This window comes from Sceloporus undulatus, chromosome 5 (genome assembly GCF_019175285.1).
Source record: "Sceloporus undulatus isolate JIND9_A2432 ecotype Alabama chromosome 5, SceUnd_v1.1, whole genome shotgun sequence".
Lineage (NCBI taxonomy): Eukaryota > Metazoa > Chordata > Lepidosauria > Squamata > Phrynosomatidae > Sceloporus > Sceloporus undulatus.
Genome location: NC_056526.1, coordinates 60,872,642 through 60,898,795, shown reverse-complemented (window position 1 = coordinate 60,898,795; position 26,154 = coordinate 60,872,642). Strand labels below are relative to the sequence as shown.

The window sequence follows — 26,154 nt, the reverse complement described above, 5'->3', positions numbered from 1 at the left end:
TAGACAGCATAGTCAATATTGAAGGATAGTGCAAATTGCTGTCAAATAGATCTACAGGCCTCATGATTCCTATACCTTGTTTAAATTATATTTCATTCAAAAGCCAGGACTGTAAGCAGCATGTTGGCCCTAGCTTCTTTCAACAAGCCATGATTTAGGTTAACCAGAGTTTCCATAGTTTCATGGACTCTGGTTCATTTAGAAGAAAAATGCAAGGCTTCAGCTTACCTCCTTATAGGTGTTGCAGGGAAATATACTATTTCCAGATGTGCTACAAGAGAAGTGAATTTATTCCTCTTGCAGTTACAGTCATAATGTAACATATTTATAACTTTGTTCTTGGGGAAAGGAATTGTTTAGGTGTTCCTAGTTATTTTAGTTTCAAGCTCTACAATGTGCTCGCATTTTCAGTTTGTAGAGAAAAAGAAAATAAGAATGGAAGGAATGCAAAAAGAAAAGCAACAAGTCATGTTTCTTTGTCCCTGACATAGATGAAGAAACATTGATTGCTACAAAGCATTTGGATGAAAAGGAGATAGAAAGAGGGAGAGGAAACAAACGAACACAGAAAAAATGGCCATCGTTATCAGTTTAAGGTGCTTCTGAAGTGGAGACCAAACATTTATGGGACTGGTCAAAGAGGCTCAACCATAATATCTCAAATCATGAAAAATGAATGAGAGTATTGAGAGAGGGAGGGAGGGAGGGAGAGAGAGAGAGAGAGAGAGAGAGAGAGAGAACACATGCACTGCACAAATTGAGATTGATGTCCAAAGTTGGAGTTTCTTTGCTATTAAACAATTTGGAGGGAGAGGCCTATGGCTTGTTGTCTCCTTCTAGGACAACTGGCAGTGTTCTTACACTTTAGGAAAAGGGTATAATAAATCCCCAAAACATCTCTTTTTCCCATGTCCCCAGAAGCTCCAAAAAGAATGAAAGGAATCAAGTGGGTCTCTATATAAAGTCCACCTTTTGAATTCCATTTATGCCATTTTGTTTCTAGTATTCTTGATGGATATTTGTGCCACATAACACAAATGGAAAACAGGATCATAAAAAAGCAAGCTCGTTGTAGTTGCCTTCATTTGCAAAACATTCTGTATCTACTTAGGATGAGGAAAATATGGATAATTCTGTGAGCTCTCTTCCCTCCGTCACCATGCTCATAACTCCCCAAATGTAGATGGTGATTGTCTATAGCAATGAGCCTCCATCTCTTGTGTAGAATCCTCATTTTTAGTGTTCTAAATCATGTGGAATACTTCTGGGAATAGATGGACTTATCAGGCCATTTCACACTTCACAGTTACAGCATTATGATTCCACTTTCATCTGCCATGTTTCCATCCTATGAAATCAAGGGATTTACAGTTTAGGAAGGGATATTTAGACCTTTAGTGCATCACCTAACTCCAAACCTCAGGATTCCATAGGATGCACTTAAAGTAGAGTTATAGTGCTCTAGATTTTTACTGTGAAGGACCCTTGATTGCCAACAGCTTCAATCTGTGCTTGAAGAGTGACAAGAATGGCAGCGGATGGGGAACAGAGCTAATGTGCTTGACCCCATTCCCTCTTTGTAATGTGGACCTTATACACTTCTTGAATGTTTATATGTTTGCTAAACCAAAACCCTTTCCCAATTATTATTCCCTTAATTAGAAGTAGAAGTGCCCAAGGGTACTTGAATAGTATGTGTGTTTGGTTTCACATAAATAATCCTTTCAGTCTGTACCAACCTGACCTTTGCAGGTCAAGTGATGGTCAAAGCCAATGGTGACAGAATGCAGGATGACTAAGACTAATGTGCTCAGTGAGATTGTGATGGAAGTCTTTCCTCTACTTGAACTTGTAAGTAGACCTCCTTCACTGCCAACAAGTTTAACAGCAGCTTTCAGTGGGTTTATTAATTTCTATTTATAAACCTGGAAACATAGTTCACTGCTGTCATTGCTTCTTTGGTTTAATGGAATGAAGGACAGCTAATAAGTGACACTGAGTTAAAAACTGAGAGAAATGTGTACTTTGTCAGAAACTAAGCATTCAAGGTTTAATTGCTTATACTAATATTTAACATTGTCAATTTAAGAAGTATGCTTGGGTCATTGTACTTTCACATTGTACTTTATCATTGCACTTTTACATCAAGTGTTCATAATATTTATCAATCTGCTGTCATGAGGCCTCCCAAACAGGTAGAATTCATTGGATTCTCTTGGTATGCACTATTTCTCAGAGACATAAGAGTAGTTATGGGTCTAATTTGTAATGCTCTGAAATGTGATTGTGGGTGAGTTGGTGAGCATTGTAGTACTGTTGCTAGACTGAAAATCCCTTTATATTTCAGCACTGGCTATATTTGCTAGAGCCATTACAATTGCCATCCAGTGACATCAAAGGACCATGGATGTATCCACATGGCATAAAAAATAGCAGTTTGACACCACTTTAACTGTCATGGCTCAATCCTGTGTAATCCTAGGGTTTGTAGTTTGGTGAGGCACTACATCATGCTAGCTCTCAGCATATTCATCACTGAACCATAAGATCTGCAATACATGGGCGGGGGGGGGGGAGCAATCCCTGATGTGGTTCATATCTTAACAATTAAAAAGAGGAATTAGCATTATTTTATTCTGTACTGCATCTATCCTGTGTAAAAGTTATCTCCTCCCTGAGATACCTTACTTTATAGCAGCACTAAAGCAGCTGCTTTTCAGATAAAAACAAGCAGGAGATAATGGTCAGAAGCCCAACTGATAGTGTTTTCCCAACTTTTTCAGAAGGATGATTGTAAGATGGTAAATAGATTAAATGGTGCCTGTGATGTTACAGAAAACGTAGAAGTGAATCGCTCCAAATGAAGCTTGTTTCATGTACTACCCAATATAGGTAATAATGAGATGACAAGTTATGTAAGAAAACCAACCAGTGGGAGAGGTTAATAGAATAAAATAAACAGAAGGAATGGTGTTACTTTAATTGAAAATAATTTAGATAAGATTTTATCAGAAAAAAATTCTAAGAAGTATAAGCCTGTAAAGTTGCAATGCAGTATCCTGAGTCCATGAAGTCAAGTTGTGACCTGCCAGTAACCCAGAGAAATATGGAAGAAAACGTAGCCTCAGTGTCCTTCCTTATGAGTAACTTTAGGGCATGTTTGAAGGAGAGGGAAGCACTGGAATGTCTGGCTGGGGCAGCCTAGACAAAGCAAAGGGTCAGGTATTAGCAAACTGTGCTTACGTGGTGGAATGATACATGTCAAGATAGGAGAGGGAGAGAAATAATTTACACAAAAAGAATGTTTGTCATTGCTGATAATTTCATGCTAGATTGGCAGAAATGTCACCACTGATGGGATTCAGAAGAAGAAGGTCCAGCCTGTGTTCTTAAAAGTGTTTGCATGATCAGAATGGCATGGAATAGTAGCATGATTATTTTTTCTGAAGAACTGATATGACTTTTAGCTATGTTTCCTTAAAGAAAAAAACAGTCATAAGAATTTCATTTATAGTGCAGCTTCAGGTCAGTTTGGACTTGGCACATGTTTCATAAAAATATTTCCATAACAGTAGAACAGAATCACATTAAATTGCACTTGAAACCATATTTTTAAAGAGAAATCTGGCAGTGAATTTTAAAGATATACAGAAGGAGATGTTCCAGGATCTACCAGAATATGGTCTGATGGTAGGACCACCAAGGAACAGAACTTGTTTTGTTCACTTTTTCCTCACCTCCATCCTTTTCTATTTTTTATAACCGACTGACCTATCTCAGATATGTTCAAACCCTCCCATTGTTTGGAACATGATTGTTTGTTCTGGACTAGGTGAGATAGGCAGAATGCTGTTGTATTGCACACATAGCGGGGGGATACAAGTGTAATTCAATAAAAGTTTAAATTTTAAAAATCCAGCAGATTGTATCATATAACAAATATTTACTAGACAGAGTTTACCAGAAGTATGTCTCAGTTATAGTGAATGTCTCCTTGGAAATAAATCAACAAAGGTAGTAAGCTTAAAACGACTCTCCTGAGATAAGTTCTGTTGAACTCAGCGAGACTTGTGTGTCTCAGTATAAAGATACAGGTTTGTTCTGAAAGTTTGCAAGTGTCACAGCTTTTACAAATATCTATCTATCCATCTCTGAAGCATCTCTGGCCACTATATATGTTACAGCTCCAAAGATTTACTCAGAAGAAAACACCACTGAATTCAGGGAGCTTACATGCAAGTAAAAGATGACAGGATTTCTGTTTTTGCTCTCTGAATGAACTGTGTGTGTGTGTGTGTGTGTGTGTGTGTGAGAGAGAGAGAGAGAGAGAGAGAGAGAGAGAGACGCAACAACTGTCTTCATATTCTAACTGACAATTTATGGTTATGAGGAAATGAAATTTGCTTGTCACAGATGATCAGACAAATGATTATTTAAAGATGCCATACAGGGCAAATATGATGCAGGGAATCTTTTCTATTTTGTTTAATATTTAGCAATTACCACATGACTAAATCAATTGGTTGTTCCAGCACAAGTTGGTTCTTTACCTTGCACCCCTTGTTTCATGACATATTTGTAAGTCTTGAGCAGCGGTTGCCATGATCCAGTTCTATCATGTCCTAGGAAAGTGACACTAGATAGTTAAAGGAGAATTTCAAAGACATGAAGTAATTAGTTGAATAATTCCTCCACCTCAGAAGGCATTTCAAATCCACAGAGTGCACCACTGTGTATTCAAAATGCAGGTTCTTCAGTTACTAAGGTAGATTCTCCTAGGGAATCTTTCTGCAGAGCCATACAAAATATGAGTGCATTCAAAGTAACATTCTTCACTTACCAAGACTAGTGTCCAACCATAGCTAATTCCAATCTTGTTCTATAAGGAGCTCTCCATGGTCCTGACCCTTAGCTGTTAGACTTGTACTGTTCCTTGCCACATTTCACTTGAATGTCCCTGTGACCGAGATTGAAAAAATGTAGACCTTCTCATGTTGTTAGCTGCAACTTTCATCAGTCCTAGTTTGCAAAACCCAGAATAATGGACCATGGGATTTGTAGTTCAAAAACCTCTGGAGAGTTCACCTGGTGGTAAAACATGAGTGGCCAAACTATCATTATACCATGTTTTAGTAATTATGAAAAATAAGCATGTTCGTTGATTTCCTAGTGGTCTTCCAGTTGCTTTGGATCTGCCATAGAGGTGGAAGGAACAGGAACCACTGAAGATTTCAATAAGGCGTGAGAGAGAAGTTGGTGTGTGTGTGTATGTTAAATATACCTGTATAGGGTGCACTAAAATTTGAGGGATGGTAAAAGTCACCTTGAAGTATTTAAGAAGTTCTCAATGTTAGTTTCCAGCTTTGCTGAGGAAAACTTTACCATAATCTCAAAGCATTAGTGACTTACTTCACTGTATAGAACAACAGAAGGCATGACTGAGCTTGTTGCTCACTGAATCTTTTTTGGACAGAAAACTGCCTGCAGAATTTGCCTTGCACTGCCAATTCTATACAAGATGGAACGTATTCTCTTTTTAAAAATCAAAGTTAGGACTCAAGGTCAGCTAACAGCCCTAATAAGCAGCAGGTAACATGCCCAGAATTTGTACAAACACCAGAAAATTGGGACATGTGACAGGGTGCCACAGGATAACTTAAAGAAACATACTTCATGCTGTGAGTCATGATCTGTTTAACTGTGGTTGCATCCAGACTGCAGAAATAATCCTGTTTGACACCACTTTAACTTCTCAGTGCTATGGACTTCTGGGATTTGTAGTTAGTCATGGCACCATAGCTCTCTGACAAAGAAGGCTAAATGTCCCACAAAATTACAGTTCCCAGAATTCCATACCACTGAGCCATGATAGTTAAAGTGGTGACAAACTGGATTATTTCTGTACAGTGCATGCAGCCTGGATGTCATGTCAAACTGACTTTATGCTCTTTTTCTTAATTAAAAAATAATATGGATTGGCATTTAATTTAATTGATTTTCAGAGAAAACCAAGGGAAAGATTCCTACACAGTACAGCCCTATGTTACCAGAAGTAAATCTCATTGTTATCCATGGTATTTACTCTCAGTTTAAAAAATTTATAGAACTGTCGCTGTGCAATGCAGTGTTTTACCTGCTTCCAGGCCAATGCAGATAAGATTATGTATTCCATTGGTTCTGTTTTTTAATGAAAGTTATTTGAATTAATAGTTGATTTAAAAAAAACACAAGCCTTCTGGTTTATGCCCCTCACATCTGAAGCATTACAAGCCATTCCCATTTAAGCTTTGTATTTGGCCCAAATGATTCCATATTACCCACTTCTATCTTGGCAAGGATGATTTAAATGAGCAGCATGCACATAACATCTGGTTTTGAAGGGGAGCTGAATAACTTTGTGCAGTAGAGGCATGAAATGAAAATGGCAAGCTAGTGCATGTAATTTGGAGGCTCAAGGGCCCAGTTTTCCTGAACAAATCTAGCTAGGCAAACTGACAGAAATAGAGCCAGCTTGAGACATGTTAATGAAAGCAAATGTAATTAGTTTCAAAATGAAAGTTAGACTAACTCAAACAATGAGCTTGCACTGCTGGAAGACAGCAGCATTGTTCCCATACGCAGACAGGAATAGTGCTTTACTAACACTGACAGCTTTACTTAACACTAGACCTAACTGTAAAGCCAACTAGGAGCTATGGCCTTGCTACAACCAGGACATGATGCCAGGAGGTTAGCAAGGTATGCAGCTGAGCCATCAAATATTTTGAAAGTTGTTTTAAAAGGCAGCTCTTATAGGTTAAAGGTAATTCTTCACAGTGAGAGAAACTTGATGTATGAAAGATTAGGCTTAAAAATAAGAGCAAGCAATCTCAGAAGGACATCATAGGACATAAGGCAGATATGCTTCCTTGTTTGGAACTCCCGGTAATTATCTTTATGCCCTCTGTCGTACTGGAAGAGAAATACTGAAATCTCCATTTAATTTTCTCTAGATTCAACTTCTCACTACAAACAACTCCTCTTTCCCCCTCTCTTTTCAGGTTTATTTTCCGCAAGCTGTCACTTGACTACTTCGTTTTGAAAGGCTTGCTTTCCAGGACATAGGTTCTTTTCAGGGATATATTCAACACTGTGGGAGAGTTCATCCAGTCAACTCACTAGTGTTCAGTTTTCTCATGTTTGAGAAAAGTTGCCTTTTAACAATTAAAATTCCCAGAACTCTGCAGCTGATACAGTGGGTGACGATGCTGGCTAGAAGGTTCAGGGCTGTTTAGTTCAAAAAAGTTACTGGTGACAAGTAACAGTGACAACAGACCATAGGGAACGCCAAAACACACTGCAGAAATAATCCAGTTTGAGACCGCTTTAACTGCTGTGGTTCAATGCTAGGGAGTTCTGGGAACTATAGTTATGTGAGACATTGAGCCTTCTCTGTCAGAGAGCTCTGATGCCACAGTAAACTACAATTCCCAGGATTTCCTAGCACTAAGCCAGGGCAGTTGAAGCGGTCAAACTGGATTATTTCTGCAATGTGTTTGGACCAGAGTTCCTAAAGCCATTCCTGGAACTCACTCCCCTGTTGAGTCAGGACTTCACAATATGGCCTATGCCAATGTTCTTCAAATTGATGCCCTCCCAATGTATTGAACTACAATTTCCATAATCCCTCAACCAGCATAATCCAATGGTACAAGAGAATGGGAAGGATGCTTGTGTAGAGGGTCCTGGAATGAGATCCTAATAATCTCGAGTGCTTGTGAGTACTTGCTCTGGGCAGCTGGAAAGGATTTGAACGGCAGGTGACTTTAGCTTTTGCTACGCATCACATGCCTCCAGTCACCAGACACATTTACTGAACCGTGTGACCCTAAAGGAAAGACAGTGGCCTGCAGGAGAACTGCAAACCAAGCCCCTGTGTGTGCCTTTTTATCATCTGTGACTTTGATGGAGTGTCTTTCAGCGTCCTTTACAGTTGCTATAATAACAAGTCTGTGTTGGAAACCTGAAGCTGTATTTGTCACATGCTTTCAAGTAGGAAAAAACTGTACCTCAGCTTTGACACAGTATCCCATGACACCCTTCCTTTATCTGGATGTGACTGGCTGAGAGTGGTTCAGCCTGGTATTCTACTGGCATACATTTCTCCCACCTCCTGCTGCTCCATGGACCATTAGTTATTCATTATAAGTAGTTAAAGTGTTTTGGATTTGATAACAGGGACTAACACAGAGGTATGGGATCATTTCCAAGGAGAGAAAATAGAAGAATTGAACTAGACCACACATATAATCTAAAAATACAGTTGAGCTACACCCACAATTTTGACCATTCCAATCAAATTGTTTGTTGGGCTTGGCAGCATTTTTCTTCATATTGCCAAACGACCTTAACTGCAAAACAAAATGTTGTCCCCAAATCAAGCTTAAGACTGTTTTTAGTGTGTGTTTAGAGAGATGCAGAGATGTTGTTGCGGTTCTGCATATAATTTGCTGCAAAGGATATGCTGAGATGCAAAAGCTGTTTCTTGCTGTACCTCTATATCAGGGGTGGACAATTGTAATGTGCGCAGGCAAATTATCATTGTGAGTCTTCACTGTCACATTTTCACTCACAAATTGGTTTCAAATGCTACTCAGAAGAGTCTGGTTTCTATTTCCTGTGTTTTTGGCCAATTTCCAGTCATTTTTGGGTGGCTTTTTAGGAAGACATCCACATTTTGATGTAGTTTTGTCGTGTTTGTTGTTTGGGGGCATGCTCTTCATAACAATATTGGGGGACAATCAGGAGCATTGGGGGGCATGAAGGAGACCTTAAGAGGGCTCTAAAATGGCCTAAGACCTTGATATTGAAGAATCACTTTTCAATAATAATAATCACAATAGTAATAATAAGTTATTTATTTGTTTATTTATTTATTTCCCACCTCTCCCTATGGATCGAGACAAGGAACAATAACAATTAAAAGACAATTAACAGTTTAAAAATACCTTTAATACTGGTCTGAAAACTGAGATTTGCTGGTGAGGCACAGATCCTTGTTTACAAAAAAGTATAAATTTCAAATATCAAACCTTGATTTTCCATTTTATATAAGGGACACCATTTTGCTATGCCATTGCATTTAATGGGACTCAATCATCCCCTTATTTTGTTATCCACGGGGGGTTCTAGATCCAAACCTCAACTGATAACAAGGGTCCACTGTATTTTAATAAATAATAAATTAAATAAAAAGGGAATGCACATGAGTCTAGTTGATGAATCTCAAGGTAATAGTAAAGACAGATAAAATGAATCTGACAAGCTTGACACTGTTAAACATTTGAATAGTTTAATGTTATGTTGACGTGTCTGCTCCTGGATTCACAAATTTTGTTGCCTGTCAGAGTGTCCTGTTGCCCATGCCTGTGAGGAAAAGATTAGAAGTATTGATTTCTTGATTAATAGCAACTGTGCTTTTTTTGTTGTATATAATTATAAGAAGAACCCTGCTGGATGAAATCAAAGGTCCACTAAATTTGGCATTTTGTTCCCATAGTAAGCAACCAGATATATGGTGGGAATTCACAAGCAGAACATGAGCCTAGACACAACCTATGTTAAGATGTATACTGCTTCTGACACATGCAATATGTATCCATAAAAACTAGTAGATACTGATTACTTTATCCTCTTTTAAATCTGTATGAGTTAAAGCTCTATTAGAGTAGTCAATAACATATTTAACTATATGATGTGTACAGTACTTCCTTTTGTCTGTCCTGCATTCTCCCCCATTTTAGCCCATGCATGTTTCACCATCTAGATTCTAGTAATAGACAAAGGAAAAAAAGGTTTTCTGTATCCACCTTCTCCCTACCATGGAAAAGAACACCTGGAAAGACAAGTGCTCATTCAGGTAAACTAGATATTAACTTCCTGTTCAATACTTATGAGACCATAAACTGGATTTACAATCTCCTAACTGCTAGTATTCACATTTATGGTAGTGAATGAGTCTGGAGAAAAGGCTGATTGGAGTGCTGGCAACAGCCAATCAGAGTGAGCCTGGTATCATTGAATGGGAGCTTAGCCAAGAAAAGGTGGAGGCTACTCCCAGGAACAAATGTAAATAGGTAGAGTGTGGAGTGTGGAATTAGATAGAGAATTGAATAGGGACCAGATAGGAACAGAGCTCTGAGTTAGATTTAGAGGTTTATTAGTCCCTGAGGGGTTTTAACAGCCAAGGTGGCTGAGATACACTGCTGAAAGGGGCAGTTGGAAGGGGTTTGAGTACCCAGGTTGGCCTAAAAAGAGGTCAAATGCAGAAAGTGAATTGGTGTGGCTGGAAAAATCATAAAGTAGCAACAAAGTTTAAAGCTCAGCATTGAGTCAAATGTCTTATGTGAAAATGTAAACTAGAGACCACTTCTATACTGGAATACATATTTTAATAGGTCAATGACCAGCAAGATTTAAAAGGGATACAAACCACAGTCTATAGATACAACAATGAACTTCAAAGTGACACACGATAATAATAAAATAAAGTAAGATAAAAAAATACTCACTCTCCTAAAGGCCACTTCTAGAATATAGTACACTGGACCCTTAACCTTACACGGGGGAATCCATTCTAGATACACACACACCACGAAAGGTGGAAAACATGTATGCTCGAGTCCCATTGATTACAATGGGGCTCGGGTGTGGCAGCACGGCAATTTGCGTGCACCACGGGTGCACATACCATTCATTGTATTGCCACATGGCTTCAGCATAAGCTGAAAACCCCGTATAGTATGCCCACGTATGGCGCGGGCGCACTGTAACAGATACTGTAAATCTTTGTAACTGTTTAAGCACATAAACACCATATCAACTCTGAATATCAGCCAGAAGAGAGATACTGTAACCAACTATCTTGTAAATAAATTTTACTTTTGTTTTGGTTCAGTGTGTGGTCGCTTGAGGTATTTTTAAGAAAGTATAAGCCAAACACTATCAGGAATTAATAATACTTTTATTCCTCAGAACACTCAAAATAGAGAGTGCCCTGTTTAAACAAAATAGTGAGTGCCCTACAGAGTGGTCCAGAGCTAAAGGAAAAGTGTGGAAGTCACTCAAGTGAATGATCCAAGTTTGAGGGTCTTGTTATGCAATTTGGTGGCAACTAGGAAGGTATCTACCACATATTAGTGGCAGCAGTGGGATAAAAAGACCCATTGCGCTTCCATCAAACAGAAATTGTTGGGTGAGAGAGTTTCACCATGACAATGACCCCCAAACCTTCCTGTTTCAGCTTGACAGTGCTTCAGTTTAGGGGCTTCTAAAGTGGTGCTGATTGGGATACTAGGAAATGTGCTAGGCCCTTAGTATTAACTGGGAATTGGTTCCACAGCCGCCCCGCCCCCCCCAATATCAAAATCCATGGATGCTGAAGTCCTATTAAATACAATGGCATGATGAAATTGTATAAGGTGGTAAAATCAAGGTTTGCTTTTGAGAACTTATAATTTTTAAAGTATTGTTACCTGTGGATATAGTAGAATCTGTGGATAAAGAATCTGTGGATACAGAGGACTTACTATAACCTCTGCAGATATCTCCTTGATATGGGGTGCTTTGGAAAAAAGCGGTTCCAACAGGACCCAGAGGGGTCTCTCCAGCTGCCTGTTCTGAATGCATCCCATGGCCAGGAAAGCACTGCAGATGTCATTTGTCAGCACTCCAGTCTGCAACAGCTTGCAAACAGTTTGGCTGAGGTACTGCTGGGCTGAAAGAGTAGGTTTTAGGAGAGTGGTATCATCGGATGTAGCTACATTGTTGAAATGTCATCATTACATTTACACGGTTGATGCAAAATCTTGGCCACAGATTATCAACATTTAAAGAGTGTGAATCATTGTTTGATCTTCATTCATTTCAATAATATATTGAAACTAACTATGCCTTATTCTCTTTGTATGTAACAATACACAAGAAGAAGAGTTGGGAGCAGCAAATATTAGCCTCAGTTCTTCATGTAACACTAAACAATGAATGATACAGATCTACCTGTGATCAGAAAAATCTGGAAATGAAAAGATGTTAGGAGCCCTGGTGGCAGAGTGATTAAATGCATGTACTGCAGCCACTCACTCAAAACCATAAGGTTGCGAGTTCAGTACCAGCAAAAGAGCTCAAGCTTGATTCAGGCTTGCATCCTTCCAAGGCCGCTAAAATGAGTACCCAGATCATTGGGGGCAATTAGCTTACAGTTGTAAACTGCTTAGACACTGTTAGTTCAGTATGAAACGGTATATAAATGAAGCTGTTTGTTTTAACTTATAAAAAATATATTATGCAAGTATCATTTAATGTTGACCAAGAGGGGTAAATCAAACACATCCCTGAATAAATGCACTGGAGTTGTGAGTTTTGCTTTTTCTTAAACAAAATTGTGAATTTTGCATAATTATTTGCACTGGTGGTGAGAAATGGAATATGCAGCACATACTGCAAAACAGGACCTTACACGTTACTTGTTTTTAATAAAGGTGATTTCTACTTGCAGGTAGTGGCGTATCTTGATGAATGTAAGGTATGCCATAATTTGTAGCCCAAAAACAGATAATGATCCATGATAAGATTAATTTCAGATGGTTTTGTTTTGTATTGAAATTAATATTCACTAGTTACTCAAAAAATGAAATAGGAAATGGCAACTAAGGTTGCTAGGTGCCCCTTGTCGTAAGGGATGTTCCTTATTTTAAGATCCTTATTTATTTTAGCATCCTTATTTTATTTTAGGATCCTTATTATCTATTAGAATGTTAGAAAGCTTTTTTCTGTTATACAGACTGGAAAAGAGCCCCTCTCCCCAAAAAAATAAAATCCCACAAAAAAGCCCTTGATAAAGACAGATACATTTATATCAAGTAATTTATGACTGTGGAAAATATGTTCATTAAAAAAAAAAGAAAGAAAATATGTTCATTTTTTTAGAGAAATGCATTGCTAGGTTAATTAAAATCAATACTTCAATTTGGTATTTAGGTAGAACTAGGGTTGCCATCCCGGGGGACCTCAAAACTGGGGAAAAAATGTAGGACAAGGCTTAAAATGTAGGGCATTTTTAAAAAATTTCCTGGCCAGGAAATTAACCAAAAAAAAGGTCCTACATTTTTAAGCCTTCTCCAAGGCCTCGCTGGGCCTGGGAAACAGCCTCTCCCAAGCCCCAGCAAGGCCTTGGAGGACTCTAGGGCCCCGCTGGGGCCTGGGAGACTCTGTAGGCAAGAGGTGCACCATGTTAAGAACTGCATTAAGCAAACAGGCTGCTGCACACTGCTTTCACTCTCATCACTCCATCCTATGGAATCCTGGGATTTGTAGTTGGTTGTGGTACCAGGGCTGGGCTTTGAAATCTCAGACATAAGAGAGGCAAAAGGCTTGGGCTGCATCTACAGTGGAGAAATCATCTGGTTAGAGACCACTTTAACTGCCTCAGCTGAATGCTATGGAATTCTGGGAATGGTGGTCTGTTCCAGCACCACAGCAGAATGGCAGTTAAACCCCTGGAAAGCTATCTGACCAAGGTGACCAATGCCCTCACCCCAAAATGTAGGGCACCCAAGCAAAAAATGTAGGACATGGCCAAAAATAAAAGCTAAAAACACCCATGTAATGATAAATCCATGCTTCTTAGCCATGATCCAAATGGAGGACATTTTGAAATTTGACAGAAGAGGACATGTCCTGGAAAAGGAGGAGGATGCCTGGTCACCTTGTCTCTAATCCAAAATGCACTGCAGAAATAAAACAATGCTGGACTGAAATGCCCAGAGTTCCTCACCAAAGCTGCATCCACACTGAGGAAAGAATCCAGTTTGAGAGTGACTTAACTGTCCTGGGTTAGTGCTGGGGAATGCTGGGAATTGTAGTACATTGTGGCCCCAGAGCTATCTCTGACAGGGAGTCCCATAACTCTCCAAACTTAGTTGAACTGCAGTGCCCAGAATTCCTCCCCAGGTGCATCCACACTGAGGAAATGGTCCAGTTTGAGACTGCTCAGTGCTGGGGAATCCTGGGAATTGTAGTCTATTGTGGCACCAGAGCTCTCTGACAGAGAAGGCCAAATGCCTCAGACACCAGAATTCCAGAGCATTGAGCTTTGGCAGTTAAAGGGGTCTCAAAGTGCAGGGGGGGGGGGGGAGAGAAAAGCCCGGGAGGGTGACTGAGCTTGGCTGTGGGGCTGCTCCGAGAGGAGGAGGAGGAGGCGGCGGAGGGAGGGAGGGAGCCAAGGGAAGTGCCAGGACCATCCGGAGCAGCCTCCTCTCTTCCACCGCAGCCCCCAGGCAACGCCTCCTCTGTGGATTATTCAGGCTCCTTTTGTCAAAAGAGCTCTGGTGCCACAAGAAACTACACTTCCCAGAATCCTATAGCACTGAGCCATGGATGTTTAAGGGGGGAGTCAAACTATTTCTGCAGCCTTTGCTACCCCAAAGTGCTTCCTATTTACAAGCAAGGCAAAAGCTCTTCCTTCCAAGCCATTGAAAACCAACCCAAGCAGAGGGCTGATTGCTTCTTTCCCATTGGTCAGCTTTGGGAGAAATTTGCATATTACAATTAAAGGTGTTTAGGGCCTCAAAAACGATCCTGTGATAAAGAATTACAAGAATACTGATGCGGTAGACATTTAAAAGATGAGGCAATTAAACTCCCAGTGAAACATGAACGATTTATGGCCTTTTTTTCTTTTCTCACTGTAACCTGGAAAGTAAGGCTTCCTGAGAGTATATATACCAAGTGAGCTCACTTGGTATATAATAGCTCTGAGTGGCAGATGTTTTAAAGAGCTGCTCTCTAGGCTACGCCAGTGCGCCAGGTGGGGAGAGTGGCGCACAGCCGTGCGCGGAGGAGCGGACCCCGAACCGGGAACAAGGCGTGGGGGGCCCCCAAACCGGGCCGTGACCGTGAGGGGTCCCCCAAAAGCGTGATTGTCACGGGGGCCGCCGGGTTATGGCATCCCTAGGTAGAACACAAAGTTGTTAATAGCAGCTTCCTCATTCTCAAACATGTCATGAATGTGCTATTTTGAAAATCTGGCAACACTAGTGGGAACAGAACAGGGAAGTTGCTCTATCAGCAATTCCATCTACCTCTCCTGAAGTACGATAACATTGCTAATGCACCTTAATTGAAAGGCTATTTTCTACCAAGAAACAGGAGAAGACTGTATAGATTTTATATTGTATCAGAAATGTACTTTATTCTATCCTTTGTTCATGCTTTGTTGAATATGTTGTTCCTTCTAAGCTGATAAAATGTGCTTTCTGTGTCTTTTCTTTCTTATTTTGCCTTTATCATCTGTTTCTTATAGTGCTGTTCATTTAGAGTGTTGCTCTCATGACTGAGAAATGCAGCACATATTTTTTTTATCATAGAAAAAACATTTTGCATAGGAAAAGGTGTGACATTTTATTTGAATCCTGGATGAAGTGGTGGGGTGGGTTAAGAAAACAATGCCATCTCTTCTGAACACTGAGGAATTATCATAACCTGCCTTTAAGTCAAACATGTTTAAATTCTTGCTTCAGATTTGTGTGAAATAAAAAGGCATTTGTTTGGCACAGCTCCAATTCAGAGCCTGTTCCAAAATTGGCTCAATTTATCTTTTCTACTTTCACATGGATTAGTAAAGGAAAAGATGGAGACTTGAGAATATGGGGTATAATCCGCTTTACTGTTAATGCCTTGCATACATAGTACCTAGCTTGTTAAATGCCTTACAGGTATCTTTCTTGTGATCAATGTTATCTTTTTGTGGTTCATCATCTTAAGCTGTAAAGATGTAAGTATCTGCCTGCACTGTTACTGTGTCCTTTGCCTTTGAGCAGGGCCAGTGCCAGAGCAAACCAGCTTTTATGGAGAATCATTGTCCTGTGTAATACAGCAAGTCCTCTTTATTGTCAGGCTAGACAATTGTAGATTGGAACGTCCACCAATCACCCCACCCCATATTAGCTAATGGTGGTGTGTACCTGCAGGCACACACATTGCTACCCATTAACTAATAAGGGCTTGAGCTCTCATATTTTTTCCCATCTGCCAGGGGAACAAAAACCAAACCCCATGAATGGGAAGTCCCACTCTACAGCTTTGCTAAGCACAAGAACAATTACGCCTAACCAAGCAGACTGTTGTATCCAGTCAGCAGCCATAAGGCAGTGAGGGCTAGTAGTAGGATTTCATGTTAGGCATCAGAAGCTTTGGATACTTGTTCATAATATTAAGCTAAAACTTTCCCTTAGTAGTAGCCATCTGGCATCTACCATTAACCATAAAAAGAGACTAGACAAATATTCAAGAATTTTGAAATGAAATAATATAATGGTATAAAGTGTGGCATAGTGGTTTGAGTGGTGGATTAAGGAGTTTTCGCATTGCATTTAAAGTGACGTATCCCTGATGGCATACAGTTGTGTTTAATTTTAAAACCTGGTGTTATTGCATGCAGCTGCAGCCAGGTAAGTTGAACCCAGATCCCAGCTGTGCTTATCCAACAGCTTGGCATTTTTCAAAAGCCGCTGGATAAGCGCAGCTAGGATCTGGGCTGCATACGGGTTGCACTTGTCTGTACACAGCTGAGTGCGATAACACCCATCTTTAAAATTAAATGCGACTGCATCCTGTCAGTGATTAGTTACTTTAAATACAATGTGATAATCTCCTAAATCTCTGGGGGTCAGGGTTCAATTTCCTGCTCAGTCATGAAAGCCACTACTAAGACCTTAGAAAAATCACATGTTTTCAGCCTCAGGGTAGGCAATGGCAAATGTCCTCTGAACAAATCTTGCCAAGAAAACCCCATTGTAGGTTCGCCTTAGGGTCGCCATAAATCAGAAGCACCTTGAAGTCACGCAACAACAGTAACATAAAATCAAAGATTTTAAAAGCTCCTTGAATGTGTACTGTAGCAGCACACTCAGAGATCCTTGGATTAGGAAGTTGAAGTTGTATGGCTGTTCTTTCCTCTTTCCCTGGGCCTAGCATGGTTTAGGAAGCTTTGACTCTCCATACATGTTTGACTTCCAAAGTCTCTTGCCGCTGGCCATGCTTACCGGAGCTTCTTAGATGGTTAGGAGTCTCTACCTTTGAGGAACTTTTCTCTTTTACTGAATTTTACAAGAGGATTTAGCAACAGAGAAAGATAGACCAAAGGACTGCCACAGGACTGAACAATGAAATCAGGCACAATTGATGTAATTTCTTCCTTTGCCACTGTGGCCTTCAGGCTGCAATCCTATTGTTGACTCATCATGACACAAAGGTCACTTGTGTCAGTATTGGTCACTTTCTTGACTGGGTAAGGGGAAGAACAGCATTGAAAAATACTTTCTGTTCGAAGATAAACTTACCTTGCCAGGCCCACAACAAGAGTGGCTCAACTGACCTTTGACCACTTTGGTCAGTTAGAATTGCACTCTGTAGCTTTATTGCTGTTCAAGAATAGCATTTTTAATGACATATGTTTTGTTGTGTGCTTTTATGGTGACCCCAAGCGACCCTATCACAGGGTTTTCTGGGGCTGAGAGAGAGTGACTTACCCAAGGTCACCCAGATGGTTTCCATGACTAAGTGGGAATTGAACCTTGATCTCCAGAGTTCTAGACCAACACTTTAGCTACAACATCATGTTGGCTGTTACAGACTACAGTCCTATTAAATCAAATAAAAAACCCTAATCCTGCATTTTTAAAATAGTTTTAGTACTATGGTCTCATTCCAACTTTGCAACCAGTTCAGCTTGATTAACTTGTATGAAGCAGAATTAGTAACATGTAGATATACCACCTTTTCAACTGAGACATTTTTATATGACAGTTCCATGTGGACCTGCGGTTGCCTGATATACTTACTGTACAATAAACACTGATTTGGTGTGAACATTTCCATTTATTTTAATGAACACTGGTTATATTCCATCCAGTATGAACAAAGTCATTAGTCTCCATTGAAATAAATATGAAGCATCTTTTGCTTTTTTTTAACTTCCTCCTGTTTTGGCTCCTAGATTTGAACCTTATTTTTCCTATATATTCATAAAGTAAAAAATAATTTTAAAAAACTCTAATTGCTCCTTAAGATTACTCTTCCTTTTGAGCACTGAAACTTCAAGATTGTATGCTGTAGATTGCTTCTATTGTACATCCAACATGATGGCATGAACATTTCAAAATAAACGGAGATGTAAAATTTATATTGTTCTTTAACAAAAGAAGGCCTGTCATTTGTGTGAACCTTTAAGGAAAATAACAATACTTCCCATGAGTAGAAATAGAGCAGAACAAATTCACATCAAAGCAGGGGTTATTTTAAAATTAAAATTTATCTAATTTATTTTTGTAGCCAAAATGACTGTCTTATCATCAAACAGCTTAATCAGTCTTGTTCAAATTCCACCCTGGACTTTGCATGACTTAACATGGAGAACTCAGGGTCGATGAGGGCAAATGATACTTAGTCACAAGAAAAAGAAGGTGACTTTGTTCAGCAATGACATCAGATATTTTATCTGCAGCTTCTATTGCGTTCCCTAGCAGTATCCCTGAGTAGCTAGCACAGACTTTTAGTAATCTGTTCTAAGAAGAGAGTGAAAGACCACTGAAATCTGTGAATGAGAGATTCAATTAAAGGTTCAGAAAAATGTCTATGCGGGTAGTATTCCAAAGAGTTGCTTTCTTCATGTAGACTATGCTGTTTGCCTTCTTCTTAAAAAGGACTATTAATTCCTTCTATCAGTCAAAATAGAATTAATTCCCTTTCTCTTATCCTTCATTTAACACAGATATAGCTAAATATTTCATGCTAAAGGGGAAATGCACACCACTTCTTAAATTAACAGAACATGGATATGCCAAATCCTCACCCTGTTTCCCTCTTGCTTCATGTAGTTCCACAGTTGCTTGAGGCTCTAGTTGTATCTCATATTAAGCTCAATGGCTGTGTGTCAAGTAAAATTGTGGGAAATGGCCAAGCTTTGGCTCATGGATGGCTTCTACAAAATGATATGACAGATGCATCTGGTAGCTGTACCTCTGTAACAGAGGAAATTGTTCCATTCTATCACTGCAAAAACCTCTGCTAAAGAATACATGTGTATGTATATATATCACTAAGTCTTTCTGTTCTGTTGTACTGTATATATCTAAAGTTTCTTAGTATTTTACCACCACCACCACCAACAAAAAAGATTAACATTTAATGCAACCCCCCCCCCTTCCCCAAGAATCTGTCTGTGATTTAAAGTTTGGGTACATGGCCATTTGAAAGACTGTGCCTGATGTTTTCAGAGATAAAATATAATCATATAAAGGAAAAACAAGTGGCAAAAATATTTGTATTAGACACAGATTATAGATAGATAGATAGATAGATAGATAGATAGATAGATAGATAGATAGATAGATAGATAGATAGATAGATAGATAGGTGTGTTTGTGTGTGAGAGAGAATGTGAACAAAATTTCTATATAGTTGCTATACATGTATAATACATATATAAAACCAGGTTTTTACCTGATTTTAATTTTTTAAATAGTGTTTTTCCTTTTGTAAAGGGAACACACCCAAATCCATATTCATCATTAGACAGCTTTAAAAAAGCGGTCAAGACGGATCTCTTCCGGCAGGCCTTTCCAGATTAACCATCCCGGCCCAGGTTCCTGATTCCCTCATTCCTCCCGTGGCCCCATCTTAGTGATGGTTGATGATCAACAGAGGGATATCAGGGTTTTTAGTTTTTAATTGTTGTTTTTATGCATTGACATTGTGTTTTAATATGTTATACTGTTTAATACTGTCTTAAGGGGGGGGAGGGATAAAGTGTTTTTAATTGTCATATTTTATATTTTACTGTTGTTAACCGCCCGGATTGGTTTGCCAGAGGGCGGTATACAAATAAATATTATTATTATATATTATTATTATATTTAAATGAAAGTGAAGTGAAGGTTTCTCGTGTGTGTGTGTGTGTGTGTGTGTGTGTGTGTGTGTGAAGATTTTCTCTTTCAGCATCCAGGGATTTAAGAAACCATTTTTGATGACCCAACCACCAAGAAAAAATCCTTTCTTTTGAAAATTATAATTGTTTCCTTCCTTTTTCATGAAAGAACACTGGATTTAAATTTTGTAATATAAAAACAACAGTGGTTTTAGTTTCACAGTATGGCATATATGGGGAAATGTTATGATGCATAGACACATTATTGCTCCTTGACATTTGTTAGCTCTAAGGCAATCAAAACATCAGGACATTTGCACTGTAGAAATAATCCAGTTTGACACTACTTTAACTGCCATGGTTCAATCCTATGATATTCTGGGAATTGTAGTTTTATGGGACATATAGCCTTCTCTCTGAGAAAGCTTGGTGCCACAATAAGCTGCACTTCCCTGAATTCTATAGCATTGAGTTGAGAACCAGTATGGTATAGTGGTTTAACTATTGGACTCTGACTCTGGAGAGTTCAATTCCTAGCTTGGCCATGAAGCCCATTGGGTGACCTTGGGCAAGTCACACTCTCTGAGCCTCAGGAGAAGGCAATGGCAAATTTCTTTTGAACAAATCTTACCAAGAAAACCTCATGATAGAGTTTCCTTAGGGTCACTATAAGTCAGAAAGGACTTGAAGGTATGAGCAACAAAACAAAGTTGAAATGATGTCAAATTGGATTATTTCTGCAAGGTAAATGGAACCATAGATACATAAGACTGCATTTATTTCAAGGCAGACTGATGGTTGTCTGTATATTCCGGCAAATATATTGGATTTACAAACCATGAATGTGCTCCAGCCTCAAGTTAAATACTTCTGGAAGGATTAAACACATGCCTAAAGACCTCTCCTAAATATATGGGATCTCTTGACACCAAGTACTAGTTTCATGCCACAATCCATGGGGCCTTGATAAATCCCCCGACCCTAACTCATCATCTCTAAATACAGAATCATGGAGATCTTCTTCTTATAGTTATGCAGAAAAAAAATGTGTGTGTGTGTTTTCACACTGATATGTTTGCACCACATGCCAATGTTTCACTTGGCTTGGAGATATTTAATAAACTGTTTCAAATTTAATGTGTTTATTATGAACAGAAGAGCCCTGCTGGTTCAGACCAAAGGTCCATCTAGTCCAGCATCCTGTTTTCCCACAGTGGTCAACCAGATGCTTCCAGGAAAACCATCAGCTGGAGTTCAAGGCAGGAGTTTTTGTCAGCTTTTTGCTTCTCTGAATCTTACTTGCACCCTGCTTCTGTCTGCACACGTAGATGCCATTTAGCGACAGGGACAAAAAACTCTTGATAGATCTGCAGTCAGTTGTCTGTGAAGAAAAAACATGAAATTGTTCCTGAAAGGTTTATTACAAAGAGGGCAGTAAAGAAAGTGCCTTCACAATTTAATTTGAGTATAATATTCAGGACTGGCAGGAATGTTAGAACTTTCAATTACTCCACTATATGAAACATTAGGAAGCTTATCTGGTATAACCAAAGTTGATAATGATGTTGATGATGATGATTTCTCATTTCAATGAAGGAAAACTGGTAGCACCTACAGTCTTTATAGTTCATTTCACCTCTAGTTCCATTCAAAAGAGACTGAAATCAGCAATTATTTGAAAAAAAAATTCTAAGTTTGCGAATCAGTGATGAACATGCATGAAAATTTTTATACATGGATTCAAGCATCCACGGTTTGAAAATGTTAAAAAAAAGGTATAAATTTCAAATATCAAACCTTGATTTTCCATTTTTTAAGGGACACCATTTTGCTATGCCATTATATTTATTGAGACTTGAGCATCCATGGATTTTGTCATCCACAAGGGATTTTTGAACCAAATCCCAGCGTACTAGGGCCCACTGTAAAAGGTCTAGTGAAAACTGAGTCATAAATGTGCATGGGGGGGGGAGAGTAAAAGAAATACAAAGGGAGGTATCTGCTTTATTTACTGCCACGGCATCCCAACCAGTGTGTGTGTGTGTATTGGGGGGGGGACTTTGGGAGGGCAGTGCCAAAAGGGGGTACCCTATTCCTCCCTGCCCAGCCCATGTTACTAACAAGTAAAATGAAGTTGGCTAGGGAGGTGGGAGGGGCTGCTCAGCTGGATGTCATCCCTTTTTTGGAGTATCATCTGGTGTGGTCTGCACCTAGGCTTGCCATATCCCGCCTGGGGGGCAGGACTTTCCCAGTTTGGGGCGGGTCCACACGGTCCCGCCCCGGTTTGCCCCCGCCCCTGGGCAGGATATGGCAAGCTGAGGGAGGCTTTCCCTCACCACTTGGGCTCTGCTCCCCGCCGCGATGGCGGCGAGGCCCAGGGCCCAGGTGGCGAGGGAAAGCCTCCCTCAGAGGAGGATTCCCTCGCCACTTGGGTTCCGCTGCCCGCCGCGATGGCGACAAGGCCCGGGGCCCAGGCGGCGAGGGAAAGCCTCCCTCAGAGGAGGATTCCTTCTCTGCTTGGGCTCCGCTGCCCACCACGGCGAGGCCCGGGGCCCAGGTGGCAAGGGAAAGCCTCCCCTCAGCGAGGCTCCTATTCAAATGTAGGACACATCAAAATGTGTCCTACATTTGAAAATTTTGTCCTACATTTTTCCCGGTTTGGAGGTCCAGACATATGGCAACCCTACCTGCACCCCCCCCCGCCCCTCAGTGATGTCATTGAGTTACTAGATTACATTCAAAATCTTATTACTGTCTTTATTATTGCCCCTATATATATATATATTTAATTTGTCAGCTTTCTCCCAGAATGGGATCCAAGTTGGCTGAGAAACCTAACAACGAACTTTTAAAGCACGTGAATTTTCACAGCATAGTAGACAAACACACACATGGCTGAAAATGTGATGAAAATGCCCCCATGCCCCTACAGATAATTTTTGGGCAAAAAATGATTTGGGGTTTTTTGTGTTTTTTTTGGAGGGGCGAGACTGTGGCCCTCCAAGGTATAATAGCTATTCTGGCCTAACAGTTGCCTATCTTTGAATTAAATTATAGTAGAGTATATAGCTACTCAAAAATCTATGCCTTCAGATACTGAAACTGAAATTGATAGTATAAGAATAAAATATGACTAAAAGGCAGTGACATCACTAGGGTTGGTGTCACCCAGTGTGATAACTCATCATGTTACCTTCTCATTGACCTCCTCTTATAAAACCCCATACAAAATCCTTAGTAATGTTATTTCTACTAATGTTACTTAAAAATCAAATTCCCCTATATCACTGAGAGTAAAGGTAACAGTTGTGACATAATCAATTAGTAAAATTAAAATTATACCTTCAAATTACAATATCACAGCCAAAATGTATTTATATGTACAGTTTCATGCGGTTAAAGTGAAAATCTGGTAAGATGTGATGTTGATTAAGAAAATCATTTTTTTCAAATAAAAAAATTATTAAAAAAAGAAAATTTAAAATTTATTTTAAAAAAGAAAAAGAAAAAAAGCCTAGGGCCTCTCATTTCTCCACCCACTGAGCTTCATCCTACTCACCATGTCTTCAGTAGATGAATCCATAGCCCATTTCTTTGAAAAGGCATGTGCTTGGTCAGCAGTGGTTTCAGCCCTCTTAGGGTGTCACTTGGTATGACCTGCATTTACCTAGTGTTGCCCCTGCTAAAAGGTAAACCTGAAAATATGGCTGAAGCTTTTTATTTCAAAGAGGGCAATTAGCAATAAATCCCAATTAAAATTAAAGATTAGTGGCAATTTCAGATCTTTTTAAATTGTTCCAACAAATGAGATATTATAGATATAAGAAGTTCAACGTTTAGGTCTCTTAAGCTTATTTCTAATGATCTGTCTGCTTGTATAGAGTGCAGACCACAACTCAGAAATTTCTGAGAATTGAATAGGCAATTGGTGATAAGGCCAAAATGTGTTGTTGTGTTTTTTTTAAAAAATAAAAGTTTTGACAGGACTTCATTTCTTTTCATTCTTCCACTGTGAATGTGTGTTTTCCAGTTTTATTTATTTTGTTTTTATCTCTTGAATAATAATCTTGTTCCATAATGGAGAGAATCTTTGCCAGAAGGCACATGGGTAGATCTGTGCAATTTGAAATTGTAAGGAATTTTTTTTTTGTAGAGCTATAAGATCTAACCATGCCTACATCCATTGCCACAGACTAAAGAGGCAGCTGTGAAAATCTCTTGTCTGGGCAAGTTTTTTCATAGCCAGGATTAGGCAGTTATGCAGTCAAGTGTTATCTGTTTAAATATAACACAAAAACTCTTTATTGGATATGTTGCTGTTGTGCTGTTTTAGATTGTGTGGTGTCATTAAAAGGGTGTTACAGATTTCAAATGCCTGAAGGCTGGGTGGTATAAAAATGAAATACAGTACCTATGTATGCAGTTATTTTAGCCTTTATTTTTCTTATGGTGTATCCTGAAATCAGGTTCATCTTCCCTTCCAAGGACCCTGGCTCCAAGATATATCGTGCACACTGTTAAACTGCAGACACGTTTCTGCCATGCTGCACGGATGTTAGCATGACTCTCAGGCTGCATCTGCACTGTACAATTAATGCAGTTTGACATCGGTTTAACTGGCATGACTCAATGTCATGGCATCCTGGGATTTGTAGCTTGTTCCAGTGGCATAACTAGGGTGGGTGTTACCCAATGTGGTGCCTCCTTCCTGCTAACCCTGCTATCTCCCAGTCAGCTGGCCCTCCGACACCTAGCAGTCAACCGAGCAAGCAAATTCAGCAAAGAGAAAAAACAGGAACAAAGAGTGAGGCTTCTTCTTCAAGCTTCAGTGCAGCTGGGCAGCAAGGAGGCCAATACGGGTAAGCACATATCTGCTGCCCCTTCCTACCTCCCTAATGCCCTGGTTCCCCCAGAGAAGGCAACCAGGGCAGTGGAGATACCAACAGGTGTGTGTGTGGGGGAGGGGGTCCCCCCCCCCTACCCCCCCCCCCCCCCGCAGTTCCCTGGTTCCTTCAAAGGCAGCCAGGGCAGCAAGGAGGCTAGCAGGAATATGTGTGTATGCATGTATGCCTCCTCTACCTGACCTTCCTCCCAGCTGCCCTGGCTCCCTTGGCAAAGGCAGCCAGGCTAGCAGAGAGGCTAACAATGGCATACACCTGCCGTTGCATGGCAGCACCACTACTCCCACATTGTGGGGAGGGCCAGACCAGGTGTCATCCCCATCTAAGGTGTCATCTCATGTGGACCACACTCCCTGCACCCTCTCGTGATGCCACTGTTTGGTGTGGGATCAGAGCTCTCTGACAGAGAAGGCTAAATATCTCACAAAATTACAAATTCCAGAATTCTGTAGCATTTTGTCATGGCAGTTAAAACAATGTCAAACTGCATTATTTCTGCAGTGCAGATGCAGCCTCACATATGCATTTCACTGAAGCAAAGAACATTGACAGCTATCGGCATGTGAAAAAGAATGAAAAAGATGTATTGTGAATGTACCCAGTTCATGGTCTATGAGATGATTTTGCAAACAGTGGGTGTTATGCAGGGCCTTTTAATGGGAAGCACTCTGCTCTGTTCATGTTGTTATGTTTTTAAATTGTTCTCAATTAGTGCATTGGAAAGTCTGTTTAATGCATTTAAGTGTTGTTTTACCATTATGATAATTGTTTGGTTGCCCCCCCCCCCCCCCCGTGAACCACTGTAGATACTATACTGGCAGGACAGAAATGAAATGAAATGAATAAGTACACAGTGATCTTCTGTCGCTGTGAGAAAATCACAAATGCCAAATTCTTTCTCCTTCATCATTGTTTGAATTACACTTGAGTAAACACACATCTGAAATTTTTTGCATTTGAAATGCTCATAAATATGCTTTCAATCAGTGGGAAAACAAATAAAAATGTACCAAAGCTGTATGCCTACATTGGGTAAAGTAAATAAGAACATACATAGGGGTTTCTCTATAAAAAAAGAGAGAAAGCCTTGCAAGACAATTTGGAATTTGAACGGGGTGAACACACTGGTGGAATTCTGTGATATAAAACTGACATAGACAATTTTTTTTTACATCAGTAGCATCTGCCAGTCATACCCCCTGTACTTTGATATACACAATTGTCAAACATCCTGACATCTCTTCCTTAAGTTGTATGTGAAGAGGTCCCTAGTGATGAGGCACTTGCAGT

The 26,154-nt window shown here is 39.8% G+C and overlaps 1 protein-coding gene across 5 annotated transcripts in view; it reads left to right on the top strand.

Annotated features, from left to right (window-relative positions):
- The window catches only part of SLC16A7 (solute carrier family 16 member 7), a 127,133-nt gene that overhangs the window by 35,705 nt on the left and 65,274 nt on the right, over positions 1 to 26,154 (top strand). The window contains exon 1 of one of the 5 annotated variants that reach the window (XM_042468995.1): positions 1,831 to 1,851. The exons of 3 other annotated variants lie outside the window; for them this stretch is intronic. The gene's annotated coding sequence lies outside the window, so the exon portion shown is untranslated. Of the gene's footprint in view, positions 1 to 1,830; positions 1,852 to 24,802; positions 24,823 to 26,154 lie in introns of those variants that run through there. One more of the 5 variants, XM_042468998.1, reaches the window with a different exon arrangement.